Raw genomic sequence first — 14032 nt, 5'->3', positions numbered from 1 at the left:
CTAGGTGTAACTGTATTTGAATTATACCAGGGATAAATTTGTTCTATTGCTACATCTGAGGTCAAAGTTGCACAGCAGAGGCTATAATAGGATGTCTCAAGAGGCCCGTGATGGAATGACAGTCTTGCTCTGTACATCTGGGTGTGTTATTTCTTATATAAGTTTCAGAATGTTCAATCTATTAAGCAATTTGATTAGCCAAATGCCCAAGAGTGCTTTTCGAATGAGCGTGGAGACGACGGTATGACAGGAATGTGGAACAGATTTAAGCAGCCCATCAAGTTACTATATGTACGGTCTGAGAGTATGCAACTTAATGCGATACATATTAAGGAGGTACAGAAGGCATTCCTCCTCCTAGCTTGTCCTCTCTTCCCCTTTCTGGGCTAGCTTCCCCAAAGGGATTAAGGACTGTTGTTTACCAGTTTATACTTTTCTAGCTTAAGTGTCCTTCTTGCTATTCATTCTTTAGCTATTTTAAAAATGTACTGAGCCATTTCAGTCAAATTCCTGATAACTTCTCTATTTGTGAAGAGCTGGCAGGGAGCAGATGATGCTTCAGCCTGACATTTATGAAATGGCAGCTTCCCTGTAAATAAAATGTTCTGTAATTAATCACTCCAATTATTTGCAGAATGCTGAACAGAGATAAGTAAACAGGAAAATATAGCCTTGCTTTTCTTTCTTGACCGACCTAGCCTGTCCTCTTTCTCTGTGTCCTTTCTTTCTCTCCCATGTTTCTTCCCCCAGCAGTTGCCCTTCATGATGTCTTCTATCGTTTTCATCCAGTAGTTCTCTTCAGTTTCAATTTCTAGTTATTTCTTTGTGCGTAGTTTTTTGTTCATGAGGCTTTTATAATTCACTGATCAATTAATTCGATCAGATTATTTTTTTTAAGGCCAGAGGGATCATGCTCTTCATTTTAGTGCAATCCCTTCCATAACACAATTCAAAGACTCTCTCTGAGTGATTTGTGCGTAAAAGCCATTTTCCCGAGGGAAGTGGAGTGTATCTTTTAGAGAGCCATTCAATCTTCATTTAAAACCTTGAAGGGCTGGAGAGTCTACCACTTTTCATTGTAATACATTCCTGTGGTTGATGACATTGTTAAAAAAAAATGGCATCTTCTTTCCATTGGCACGTCACTGGAGTAGTGCTAAGGCATAGGGCTCAATGTTATCTCGTCCCAGTGTCCACTGGGCATCTCTTTAATAGGGGCATGAGCGACTGGTGCCTCCTGAATCTGGGGGGGCACCCGCAGAAGCCGCCAATGGCAGCAGCCCTGTTGGGGGTCACCAGCCCTGCTGACAGCATCAGTGTCAGCCACCAGGGAGGCACATGCACCCCCATGTGCCCCCTATCAGTCGCCTATGAATACGGCATACACTTATGCATGCGTGTGTGTGTCTATCTGACAGAGCAGAGATCTCAATGCTTCCTGTTCTAGTGTACAAAATACAAGGAAGTGAGAGAGAGAGAGAGATTTCCTTAGATTATAAAGAGCCATTAAAGTCATCTCATTAAAATCCAATGAGGAAAACCATGCCCAACTCTAGGAGATGGGCAGCAGAGGTGCTATGGCACTAGACAGCCATGAGTCCTATACAGTAGACCAATAATGGCAGACCTAACTTGCCTCTACAGATACCCAATGGGTCTGTCTCTTTCTTAACCCTTATAGACCTTCTCCATCTGATATAGTGTTCTGGTCTTCATTACCTAAGGGTTCTTTAATCTATTTCTCACAATCTTGAATGTATTTTTCTCCACAACACTCCTATGAGAGGGGGTAGGGTAGCCCTGCTGAGTTTCAGTTCCCTATCAAAATAAGTGATTTGCCTAAGGTCATGGATATAGTCATCAATCAGTAGCAGATCAGGGAGTTGAACGAGGTCCCCCAAGTCTCAGACTATCCCACTGAAGCCCTAGATTGCTGTCTGCTCACATCGTAGCTTATTGCTGTTTCAGTAACATCTCGGTGCATTTGGCTGAAATGTGTGCAGGCGTGTGTATGTGTAACACAGAGGGCGGGTTTGCTGTTTTTCTGTTTCTCAGGTAGGAAGGAGCTGGATATTTGCCCTGAAGTTTGCTTGGATAAGCAGAAGCCTTTGTGTGTCTGAACAAGTCTGACGAATTCCTCATCCCTCTTCCCTGTACTATACCGACTGCCTGACATTCTTTGCATATAAACAGTAAACAGCCTGTTATTATCCTGGCATGCTTTGAATAACTGTGGCTATTTTTTTCTCTTCCCAGAATTCTAAAAAGGCAAAAAATTCCATGCGGTTTCTGAGTCAACTTTTCTCTCTCTCTCTCCTTCTCTTTCCCACCACCTCTGTGACCTTGAAAAACCAGGCAGACAAGCTTTATTGGTCTCTCCTCAGTTATACTCATGATACCACTCAGCTCATCTTAACCATCTTGCTACACTGAGCAGGGATCTTTAGGACCAAACTTTAGCCCCTTGGTAATCAACAGCCAAAAACTGCTGTTGGCTTTGGTGGAACAAGTATGTGGCCCTTACACTGTTGGGTCAAGGTGGGCTACTATTACCCTTACGTGCTAATAAGGTTGTGGGGAGACTGCTGCACTTTTGAGTCTGTGGATGCGAAGGGGATGGCTATGAACAAAAGTGGGACACTTGCGCTCTCAAGGTCTTGATTCAAGAATGCATGTAAACACGTGCTTACAGACTGCTGAATCAGGCTCCTAACACATTTGCAGAACTGATTTTAAAAGAGGTCTCATGCCCATGTTTAGGAGCAGAAAAAAAGTTATAATTGTCAAATCAATTGCTTATTGTGAACAATTCACTCAGCTGTGTGTTGACAACCTAAGTGAATTAGGGACCCAACTCAGATGGAGCTAGGTGCCTAACTCTCCTGAAAATCCCAGCCACAAGGTCTGTGCACTTTCAGGTAATTGTATAATTCTCCATGTATCTCCCTTCAGTTTTTCTGGCAGTACTGGCATCTCTTCCTCTAGTGCCCTCTCCCTTTCTGTGTCTTCATGCTCCTATAATATGTGTTGAGACACCAGCTCATTTTGGGCAAGGATATATCCAGATGTTTGATTTCAACTCAAGAATGCCCTTGCAGAAATACACATCCACTGCCTTGGGGCTACTGCTTAGTATTTGTATTCTGTGCGTCACCGCCACAAGCAGGTTGGGTGGGAGGGAGATCCCTCACGTGCACTGCATGTGTCAGGGACCCTATGCTTTGACTGTGTGCACTTGCATGGATTAGGTATCCTGAATCCAAGTCATGCGTGACAGCAGGCTGCATGCATTCAGGTCACTGTATCTGGTATTGTCTTAGTGCCTTCAAGTCGTTTATATATACCAGAAGTTCTGTGCTCTCCTTGCATGTGTTATGGATTCGGCCTGCTGCCTGCACATGTTCAGGTCACTTGGGTCAGGGGCCCAGCCAGCTGCTTGTGAGCATCAAGGCTCATGAATAGCTGGCCAGCTACTTCTGCATCCCACATACAAGTTGTCCATAGCCAGATCTGCAAACACCCAAATCCCAGCTTGGAGATGCATGAGATCTGCCCACTGCAAGCATGTTTTCTTTGCCAGTGTGTTACTTCACATGGCAAATGAGTCAGTCCTCTCTCGCCTTGAGCAATGGTATGTGGGTCACTCTGGGCCTCATTGCACATTCCTCACAGCTGGGAGTCATTACTGAGTCACTGCTGAGGTGGAAAGATTAGTTATGGACAGATTCTTTCCTCGTCTTCCTCATATTCAGAGATGCAGAGTAAGCGCCACCCCTCCCTGCATGTGGATGACAGAGTCTGCCTGTGCTGCCTCTGATATGTTCCCAGGCAGTCTGATACCACTTCCCACAAAGAAGGTTCATGAGATGCTGATTAACACTAATACCACGATTCCCCTCCCTTCAGCTCAGCTTGGTCACTAGCCATGGCCACAGCCAACCAGCTGGCTGCCAGTGCATGGCACAATGATCATGGAGATGTGCCGGAAGTTGCATACTTTCCAGTCCCGCCCGTCTGTGGGAAACTGCAACTACCCATGATTATTTACTTCTCACAGGTACTTTCCATCACTGGATGCATATTTCATTAGTTGGATTGCTCACAGATTTCAAATAGATGTAGCAAGGTTCATTAAAATGCTGGCAAACATAACTAGGTTATGTCAGTAGATATGTGGCCTTGTGTATTCAGTGCTCAACACATGGGGGGAGGACCTTCAGCTGGCATAAAATCAGCCTGGATCCACTGAAATCAAGGGAACTGCACATTTCTGCCAGCAGAGGATCTAGCTGACTGTACTGATATGCATCAGGCCTAATTCATCCACCCCAGGTGCCACTCCCGTGACTTGGTGCAGGACCGTCAGCAGTGAAATTGGCCTGTTAGATCTTAGACTGTGTGGGGGGAAGAGGGAAGAAAATAGGTGCTTTATACATGGTCCCATATAATGTATTGGAAGTCCCAAACATACAGAAAATGCTTTCTTACACAACAGTTTTCCTATTTTGATTACTGCCCATATAAGTGATGCCCACTGCTCTCAGTGATATTCTTGTGTTATGCCTGAGAAGCATTGCTCCAAGCTATGGTCTGCAAAACCAGGTGCCCCTTGCAGCAGATTAGTGAACTGGCCTCTGAGATCGCTGTCAGGATTCTTTGCCCTTTCATCTCTGATTTGGGTCCAAACTCATCCTTTGGTGGTTTAATCCTGAGAAAATGGTTGGGATACTTCAAATGTTAGCCATAGGGCGATACAAAATGTCTGTTCATTGTATGTAGCCCCACCCAGTCTGGCATGGGAGTTGAGCCATTTTGGGGGGTATGCATACGGCACAGAGGCTGAGATTCATCTTGAAGAGACCATTTGGACAGATATTTCCTGGAGTCACTGAGGTCTTCCCAGAGGTCCCAAGCCTCACTGTGTTATAGGATTAGATTTTGATTCATGAGTAGAGCTGGTTGAACACTTCTGACTAAAAAGTTTTCTCATAAAAAGGGCCTGGTCAAACAGCAGCTTTTTGCCTGTTTTCACAACAGGCAATGGCTTCAGTACAGCCTGAAAGTGAAAAGCAGAGAGAGAAATTACTTATGCCTCATTTCCATCTTAATTAAGCAACCAAATGTGCATTTTCCCCAAGCCTCTTGCATATTTTTGTCTTCCTCTCTCTTTTTACTGGTGGGTAGGGAGGTGAAGAGTAGAGAGGAAAAATGACAAAAGGAGGGGGGAAACAAAGAAAGGGGACCCCAAAACTTGAGAGGGTTGGTTTTAAAAAAGTAAATAGGATATTGGGCCTGGACAAATAAGTTTGACACTCTTGTGATTATACAGCATTTTTGTATACTGCCTAAATTACGCTGGGATCTCAAGGGGATGGATGCCCTCCCTCCCAGGGCAGCTGCCTGCAGTAGGCTTTTTCTAACCAGCTCAGCCTTAGGTGGGGGGGAGCAGGTAATAGCTTGACTCAAGCAAATGGCTACTTGGGGTCACTGGTCCTGTTTTCTACCTGATCCACTGGTCCTGTTTTTAAACGTTTTGTACCGTATCCGTTCCTGAGCCAGGAGCGGACAACAAAAAGTTCTGTTTTTCAGTTAATTGGCAGAAATATATGTCAGTCATTTGCCCTTGTGAGTCTATTGGCTGTGCCTGGAGGTAGGACAGTGCACAGCCAGGAGGAGAAGTGTTGCCAGCTAGCCAGGGAGGAAGGAGCTGCTGATTGGCCAAGGGGCTTGGCGGCCCCCACTGCTCACTGCCGATTGGCCAAGGGGCTGTTCAGTATTCTGAGGATGCATCAGTGGCCACCCTAACTTCGGGCAAGTGGCAAACATACACCATGAATATTGGCTTAAGTTAAACTGGTATAATTTTATTCTTATTTTTTTCCAAGATAATTCTCTCTTCAATTCAAATAAAGTACAATGGTGTAGGGTTTTATGTCATACCCATGCTTGGGTTTGTTTTTTTTAATGCTGGTGTAAATTGTGAAATTTGCCATGGGACATCAGAATATTTCAGTAGAAAGATGATAGAGATTGAATATTTCAATAGAAAGATGATGGTTTTTTGCCAAGGAAAAATCTCGAGGAGAGGAGAAGGGAGGGAACGTTAGTATCAAGTCATTTATCTCATAATGCTCCATATAGATGGACCCCAAAGGGAGAGGTGAATGAAGCAAGGGAAAGGGAAGAGGAAAAGACTGATGAAGGGAGGAGGAGGGAAAGGAGATGCAAGAGGAAGAGCCAGCAAAGAGGAAATGTGGAAAGGGAGAGGGAAGGAAGAAGAGAGAAGGCGAGAAGCCGTCTTGAAAGTCACTAAATTTGCCAGGTCCATCTGGTCAAGGCTTTTGCATCCTGGCCCTCTGCAGTAATTGCATGAAACAAAGCTTGTGGGGCTGTCTGACCTTAGGGATGGTGCAATTTAAGCCCAGTAAGTACTTTATATAACCCAGAGCAGGTGAATAAGGGCAGGGTGGGGAGAACTTGCATCCTCTGACCCAGCTTGGGGAAGGAGCCCTTCAGGGGAACATGTGGCCTGGTAAAGAGAAGCCCAACTAAGTAAACCCTTGCGTGCACCTATCTCTGAAACCTTTGGAGACCCCCCAGAGACAGGTTGGCATAACTGTCTAAGTAGGGGACTGAATCCATGTCCTTAATCATGTCATTTACCTTTCCTGTACATCAGTCTTCACACCTGCAATTCTGACAAAGAACAGGCCCCAGTTCTGATCTGATTCACACTAGTATTACTTGCGATGGTGGGAAGACCCAAGGTACCTGAATAAGATTCTAGGCACTTAATTCCCTGGAGCCATTGCTTAGGTCCACTTCCCCTGGTTAGACCCCAGGTGAGGAGTACCTGTGCAAACCGCTGAGTCCCTCCATGATCAGGACAGCCCTTCAGCACATTCTTAATCATCCACATGCTTAAAAATAGGTAGAGGTGCTGATGAATTGGGCCTTTGAGTTGGAACTTGTTAATCTGTTCATTTCAGAAACACTAAGTTTTAATTTCCCTAGGGCTTAAGAAGGGATTCAGACTTGGAAAGGGAGACCTATAATTGTCCAACTTAATTTTGAAACATTATTTGCAATTAGAATGCAAAAAAACAAAAATCAATATTAACAAAATCTGCCACGGTGTATGCCCTTTAAGTTACTTTTAAGTATTTGTTTCCAATTAACTTTATAGAAGCCAAGAAAAGGCACTGAAACTACTACTGAAGAGATAAAAAATGTAGCCAGAGCTGTTCTCAAGCTCTAACCCCAATTTTTAAGTAGGTGATATGATAAGCAATGAAATAATTGGCAATGTTGCAATTTATACTGTCAACATAGGCTTGGAATGAAATGAACAATCACCAAACACCTCTCTTACGGTAATTATTTCCATTTGAAGGCTCTGGGAAATGACACTGCCTGGATTTATACTTGGAAAAAAAATCCCCAATGAAGATGTCCAAAAGGATAGCATTATTTACTTTGAACTCCTGTTTCCCAGCTTGTATTGGTAGACTATACCACCTCGTTGTGGGGCTAATAAGTCTAAGTACCGACATTTAAAAGATGGGTTCTATTTGACAAGTTTTCTGTGTGTCTACATGACCTCTCCCACAGCCAACAACTGCTTTTCCATTCCTTCTGACACACTTCGCTAACAAAGCGAAGAACAATAACTAAATATCTCCAGCTCTGAAGAAACAGCAGAAGAGCCAGTGACAATATATTACAAGGAATGGCATATAAATATATCTGATCTAAAATGCTCCTTCGTGGAAAACCTTCAGGTTGTGGAGACCAAAGGATCCAGAAATGTTTCCAGAAAAAAAAAGAAGCTAATAACCATTAAAACACAGGGTGTGTTGCATAGAGGAACCAGCCATTGTAAAACAAAGATGAACCAGCCACAAACTTAACATCAGCACAACACTGTAAAATATATGAAAAGTTACATTCATTGACTGAAAGACATGAAAATAAAATGCAAAGAAGCTGGAGGAGTTGAGTAACTTTTAGCCTTTAAACAGGTTCTGCAAAGTGAAAAGGCCAAAGTTTCTACTCAGCAACCCAAGGAGCAAGTATCTAACAAGAATCAAAGCCTGGAATTCAAAGTCAGAAAAATATTCAGCCTGGAAATAAGACATGACTTCAATGGTGACGGTAATGGTCAACTCCTCATTACTCAAAAGTCTCTGAGTGAACTCCTACCCTTATAAAAGGAACAGGGAATTCACACTTAAAGCAAGATGAAATATCTTTCAAAAGAAATACTCTTGCCCCAGAAGTTATCACTTTAGATGGCACTGCTGGAGTAGCAAGGCAGAACACATCCCTCCACTACAAGAATTGTGCATGAAATTCTGTGGCCTGTATTATGCAGCAAGCTGGCCCAAACAATCATAGTAGTCCTTTCCAGCCTTGAAATCTATGAATCAAGCATGCTTTTCCTAACTACGCACAGTAGCCTCTGTGCCTGTCCTGAAAATGAGAACAGATCTGACGCGAGCAGGCATGGCAAACGTGCTGCAGAGAGATTGTGTGTTTACATGACCTTGGAAAGGGGAAAGTTTGAGGTTGGCAGAGCCAGGTATTTTGGAGATATCGAGTTGGAGGAAAGGTTGTTTTTGCACTTACTGAAAAGAGGTTGGTTTTTCTTTTTAAATTTATTTTTATTTTGAAACATCAAGTATCCAATATAGAGTTGGTCTCAGAATGCCCCATTTGATTTATTGATTTGTCTATAATGAGGACTACCATCTTCTGTGTATTTTTTTTGGAAGGTTGAGTGATTCTGGAGAGAAAAATAAACTATGGCCATGATCCAGCAAAGCACTTAAGCACATGCTTAACTTTGAGTCTGTGAGTGGCCCCATTGAAGTCCAAAAGTCTACTCACAGCCCTAAAGTTGCATACGTTCTTAAGTGTTTTGCTGGAGCAAAGCCAGTGTGTGAGCTTGTCGCACTCCAGAGGGGTTACTCGGAGATCTCAGAGTGACCCACTGGATTCCCACAGAATCTGCTATTCGGTTAAAAACAGCCAGCCAGCCAGCCACTTATTTAAAAACAGCCATGCAAGCACACTCCACATCAGTGGAATTGCTGAAACCAAATTTTGACAGACCCTCTGTTCCCAGGGTTCACAAATTCCGTTGAGCTGTTTTTAAGCCGGAGCATTCATAAGAAAAAAAATGTTTTGACAAAGGCTAGCTGTTTGCCTTCATATTTGGGATTTGCATTTAGCTATGATAAGTATGTACCTTGGAGTGAACACCAAAAAAATTGTCTTGGAAAACAAGTAGAAGAAGAAATCCATCATGTATTTTTGTTGAAATATTTATAACATGACTAGTATTTAAATGACACAGTTGGGAAAGCAGTCCTGCAGAGTACTCTGATGGCTTCAAAACCAAGTCCTTTAGCCCATGCTCAGAGCATGAAGGCAAAAGACTGAGGTATCCAAAAAGAGCTGAGGAGCTGAGGGAGAAGAGGGCTTTTCTCTGCTTAAAGTCTCGGCTAAGTGTCCTGTGGTAGCAGGCCTCACTTAAAAGCACTTTCAAGAGAGATGGGAAAAGGCATTCCGAGACGGGAAAGAAAGCAACAGTCCCTGAAGTTTTAGAAATAGTATTTCAGCAAAGACTGTAATTGAGGGACCTCAGGTGTTCAAGTGCAGATTTCTTGGGCACTGAACAACTTACTGAAGGTGCTGGAAAACATCTGACTGTTCAGGAGTGTAAGGATATATCTTGCATCTACCAAGGAATGTACAGTACCATGAATCTGGGAAATGCTGTGGCTGGTATCAGTGGATGTGTCTGAGCTGGTACCTAAATTTGTTTTTGGAAGTGGGAGAACAGAGATGGTGTTGGGCTACATAAAAACCTGCTGCTAGATCACAGATGAATACTGCTTACAAATGGACACAAGATCAAAACCCAAATACAGCTTGTATCTTCAAGTCTGGGGATGGGGACAGAGCCAGGCCTGAGATGACAGGGAGTAAGCTAACCAGCCAGGAATGAATTCTCAGTTGAGGGTGGACATGGAGCAGTACAAAGAGTGTCGTGATCAAAGATCAGAACCAGGGGTGATCCAGGGGGTGTATTGGTGCGCTTGCACCCCTTCTTTGATTCCTGCTGCACCCAAAGTTTACAACCAGCTGCCTGGCAGTGGCAGCAGCATTTCTAGTCAGGCCACGCTGAGGGAGTCACTTGACCTCATGGTTCATTACAATCTGCCTGAATCACAGCCCTCTCTCCTTTATAATGGTCTTAATGTCCTACCACTCAAGCTCTTCCTTCCTCTGCAGTTTGCTGTTTGCTAGCTGCTTCTGGTAATGGAGTTCCTATTTCACAGCCTTGCAGACTGTTTGTTTTTAACTCTAGCTAAAACCATCAATTTAGGAGTGGAAACACTAACTTGGGTAGAAATAACATTTAGTGAAGCATTGGATGCACCATCAAGATGCTCAAGAAGAGTGGATTTATGAAACTGAAAGATCTATATTTAATTCTAATAACTACAAGACTAAAGAAACACCACACTTGAATTATTTGTGCCTAGTTTGATGTATTTTTTTTAATATATAAAGTAGCAAAGTAATGTACATTCTAATGAAGTAGTATTTGTTTTTGCTTTGATCTTAAACTGAATAATATAGCCCTAGGCCCCTAGCATATAAGGAAAGCTTCTAGCTTTTTTTTAATTGGATAAAAATATGTGCTCTTAAATGCAGTGATGTGCCATACCATCTGCATCCCTTTTCAAAATCCTATATCCTCCCATGGTGAAAACAGATCTGTTCACTTGTCATGGAAGGAGGTACATGGTCACAGTAGCTTACCGCCCTAGTTTCTGGGAGATAAAGCATTTGAAGGACACTCAGGCAAGAACTGTGATCAAGAATCACATTGCTCTCTGCAAGGTCTTAAATGTTACACTTAAATATTACTCGGTAGACAATGGCAGACTTTAAACAACTTGGTTCCAAACAGGAATTTGAACACCAGAACCTTCCCCTTGGTGCTCACAAAACAATAGGCAGTCACATTTGGCAGTATAGATGGTCAATAGACTGATGGAAAAACCAGATGGGAAAGGATCTCTACCTGACAATGTTGGACCACTGTAATACACCCACCCAGACAAGCCAGCAGCCCATCACTGGGATTAGTGGACTAGAGAACCAAAACTTTGTTTCTCAAGGGACAGTCTGAGTCAGCCAGTGGAAGTGCTATAGGCAGGGTACAGAAGCAGTAAGTACAATGCCAACCTTGCTACAGCAAGAGGAGACCAGGACCAGAGGCTACGCTGCTAGGTGAGGAGATCTGGGTCTGACCGTCACGGGGTCACGCTATCAGACAGGACGCAAAGCAACCAGAGCTCAGGAGATGGGTCCACGATTGATGTACATAAACCCATAAGTCCACAGGCCCAGATGGATTATACCCGAGAGTATTAAAAGAGCTGGCGGACATCATAGCATGCCCTATAGCCAAGATATATGAAAGCTGGTGGCGCTTGTGTGATGTACCAAAAAACTGGAAAAGAGCCAATGTGGTCCCAATCTTCAAGAAAGAGAAGGAAGAAGATCCAGGGAATTACAGACCTGTCAGTCTGACGTCCATCCCTGGAAAGATCTTGGAGAAAATTATCAAGGGATCCATCTGCAACAGGCTAACAGAAGGCAACCTACTGAACGCCAGCCAACATGTTTTTATTACTGGAAGGTCTTGCCTGACCAACCTCATCTCCTTCTATGACCAGGTGACACATTGCCTGGACAAGGGAGACAAAGTTGATGTCATTTATCTGGACTTCAAGAAGGCCTTTGACTTGGTCTCCATGATGTCCTCGTGACCAAGCTGGGGAACTGTGGCCTCAACCATCTCATGGTCCAATGGCTGGGGAACTGACTCCAATTAGTACCCTTTGGGTCTGACCCTGATGGGAACAAATCAATGTGGCACAAAATGTTACCCGTGGAGTCCCCCAGGGCTCAGTGCTCAGGCCGGTACTCTTCAATATCTTCATTAATGACCTGGATTCGGGCATCGGATGTGGACTGGCAAAGTTCGCGGAGGGCACTAAACTATGGGGGAAGGTGGTCACGGTGGAGGTGAAGCTGGGGATACAGGCTGACCTGGACACACTTGTAAAGTGGACGGACCAAAGCCTGATGGCATTCAATGTAGAGAAATGCAGGTACTCCACCTTCGGAGAAAAAAACAGTATCATACTTATAGGCTCAGCGGTGCTACACTTGTTAGCACCATGATCAAAAGGGACTTGGGGGTCTTGATTGACCACAAGATGAACATGAGCTCCCAATGCGATGCAGTGGCTGGCAGAGCAAACCAAACCCTAGCATGCCTCCACCGATGCATCTTGAGCAAAATCGGGGATGTCATCCTCCTGCTTTACTCGGCCTTAGTGAGACCACAGCTGGAGAACTGCATCCAGTTTTGCCCCCCCCCCTCCCCCCCCTTCAGGAGAGCTGTGGATAAACTCGAGACAGTCCAGAGGAGAGTCAGCCATATGATCAAGAGCCAAGACAGCAAACCCTAAGAGGACAGACTGAGGGACATGGTACTCTTCAGCCTGGCGAAGAGAAGGCTCAGAGGAGACTTGGTGGCTGCCTATGACCTATATAAGGGGGGTGCATCAGGATCTGGGAGAACAGTTGTTCACCAGAGCTTCCCAAAGGATAACTAGGTCTAACAGCCACAAACTTCCAGAAGGCCGATTCAGACTTGATATAAGGAAAAACTTCTTCACAGTCCGAGTATCCAAGGTCTGGAACAGATTGCCCCCAGAGGTGGTGCAAGCACCTACTCTGGACTCATTCAAAAGGCATTTGGATGTTCATCTTGCTGGGGTCATCTGATCCCTGCAGACTTCCTGCCTGTGGCAGGGGGGCTGGACTTGATGATTCACAAGGTCCCTTCCAGCCCCTAATGTCTAGATGAAATCAAATAGCCACACAGAGCACCAGTCTAAACTGCAGTGAGACAGAGGCCATAGCGGGTAGCTACAAATTTAGGACAGGGTTAGAAATACAATCAAAGACAACTGCAGAGCAGCTGCAGACAGACAGAACATCTAGACACATACAAACAATACCTGAGCTAGCACTTGGGCTTATGCAGAAGAATTGGAAGAAGTGAGGTGTGTGGGCAACAGAAAACCAACAGGACACTACTCAAGATAGCAAAGGCATCAGCATGGTAAAAGTAACCCATGGTAACACAAGTATAAAGTATAAGATTGATTTGAGGACTAACTCACTTGAAGACCTAACAGGTTGCAAAGCGCTGGCAGTAAAGGCCATGTCTCTCAAATGGGCTATATTCTAAGAATCTCTCAGTCCATCAAACCAACAAATGTTTACCCCCAAAACACAAGAGAAACCATTAAATGGAAAGATGTAGCAACCTGCATGGATTGCGGAGAGAAGCAGAAGGTCCAGAAGGGAAGTGTTTGGAAGGTGTCAGGAAGCCAGTCAACATGCGCAGTGCCGTGACAATGGGTCTCTTACTAAAGAGGCAGATGAGGTTTAGAAGCTTAGAACCTGTGTAGTATTACTCAATATAATGTACACAAAACAGACAAATTATACTTGCTTTTGGTGGAGAACCAAGGGTTCTGTGTCTGTGATAGACTCTGGCCAGAGCTTGCTATGTTTATAAAGCCTCAGTAAACTGGACTGACCTGTATTTGACAATAATAGCTCCAGAGCATCTGTGACATCCTTCTGAAACCATTTGGCTAGCAAGTTCCCACCATATCAGGAAGGGAGAAATCTTCAATGAATTTTCCATTCTTACCATTTTTAAGGTTGGATTCTAGTTGTGAAATGCCCACTGAAATCAGTGGGAACAGTATATATCTCTTGAAGGCAGAAACCGGCTTTTGAAGTAAGTGCAAAATGAAGATATTGATGATACCTTTAAAAGCACAAAGTAGCATAAAGACTGCTTTCCAACAAAGCAGCTAAGCATGCAGCTAGACCTGTGTAGTTCCATGACACTACTGGCTTTAAC

This window comes from Alligator mississippiensis, chromosome 7 (genome assembly GCF_030867095.1).
Source record: "Alligator mississippiensis isolate rAllMis1 chromosome 7, rAllMis1, whole genome shotgun sequence".
Lineage (NCBI taxonomy): Eukaryota > Metazoa > Chordata > Crocodylia > Alligatoridae > Alligator > Alligator mississippiensis.
Note: the sequence above shows the minus strand (reverse complement) of the source record.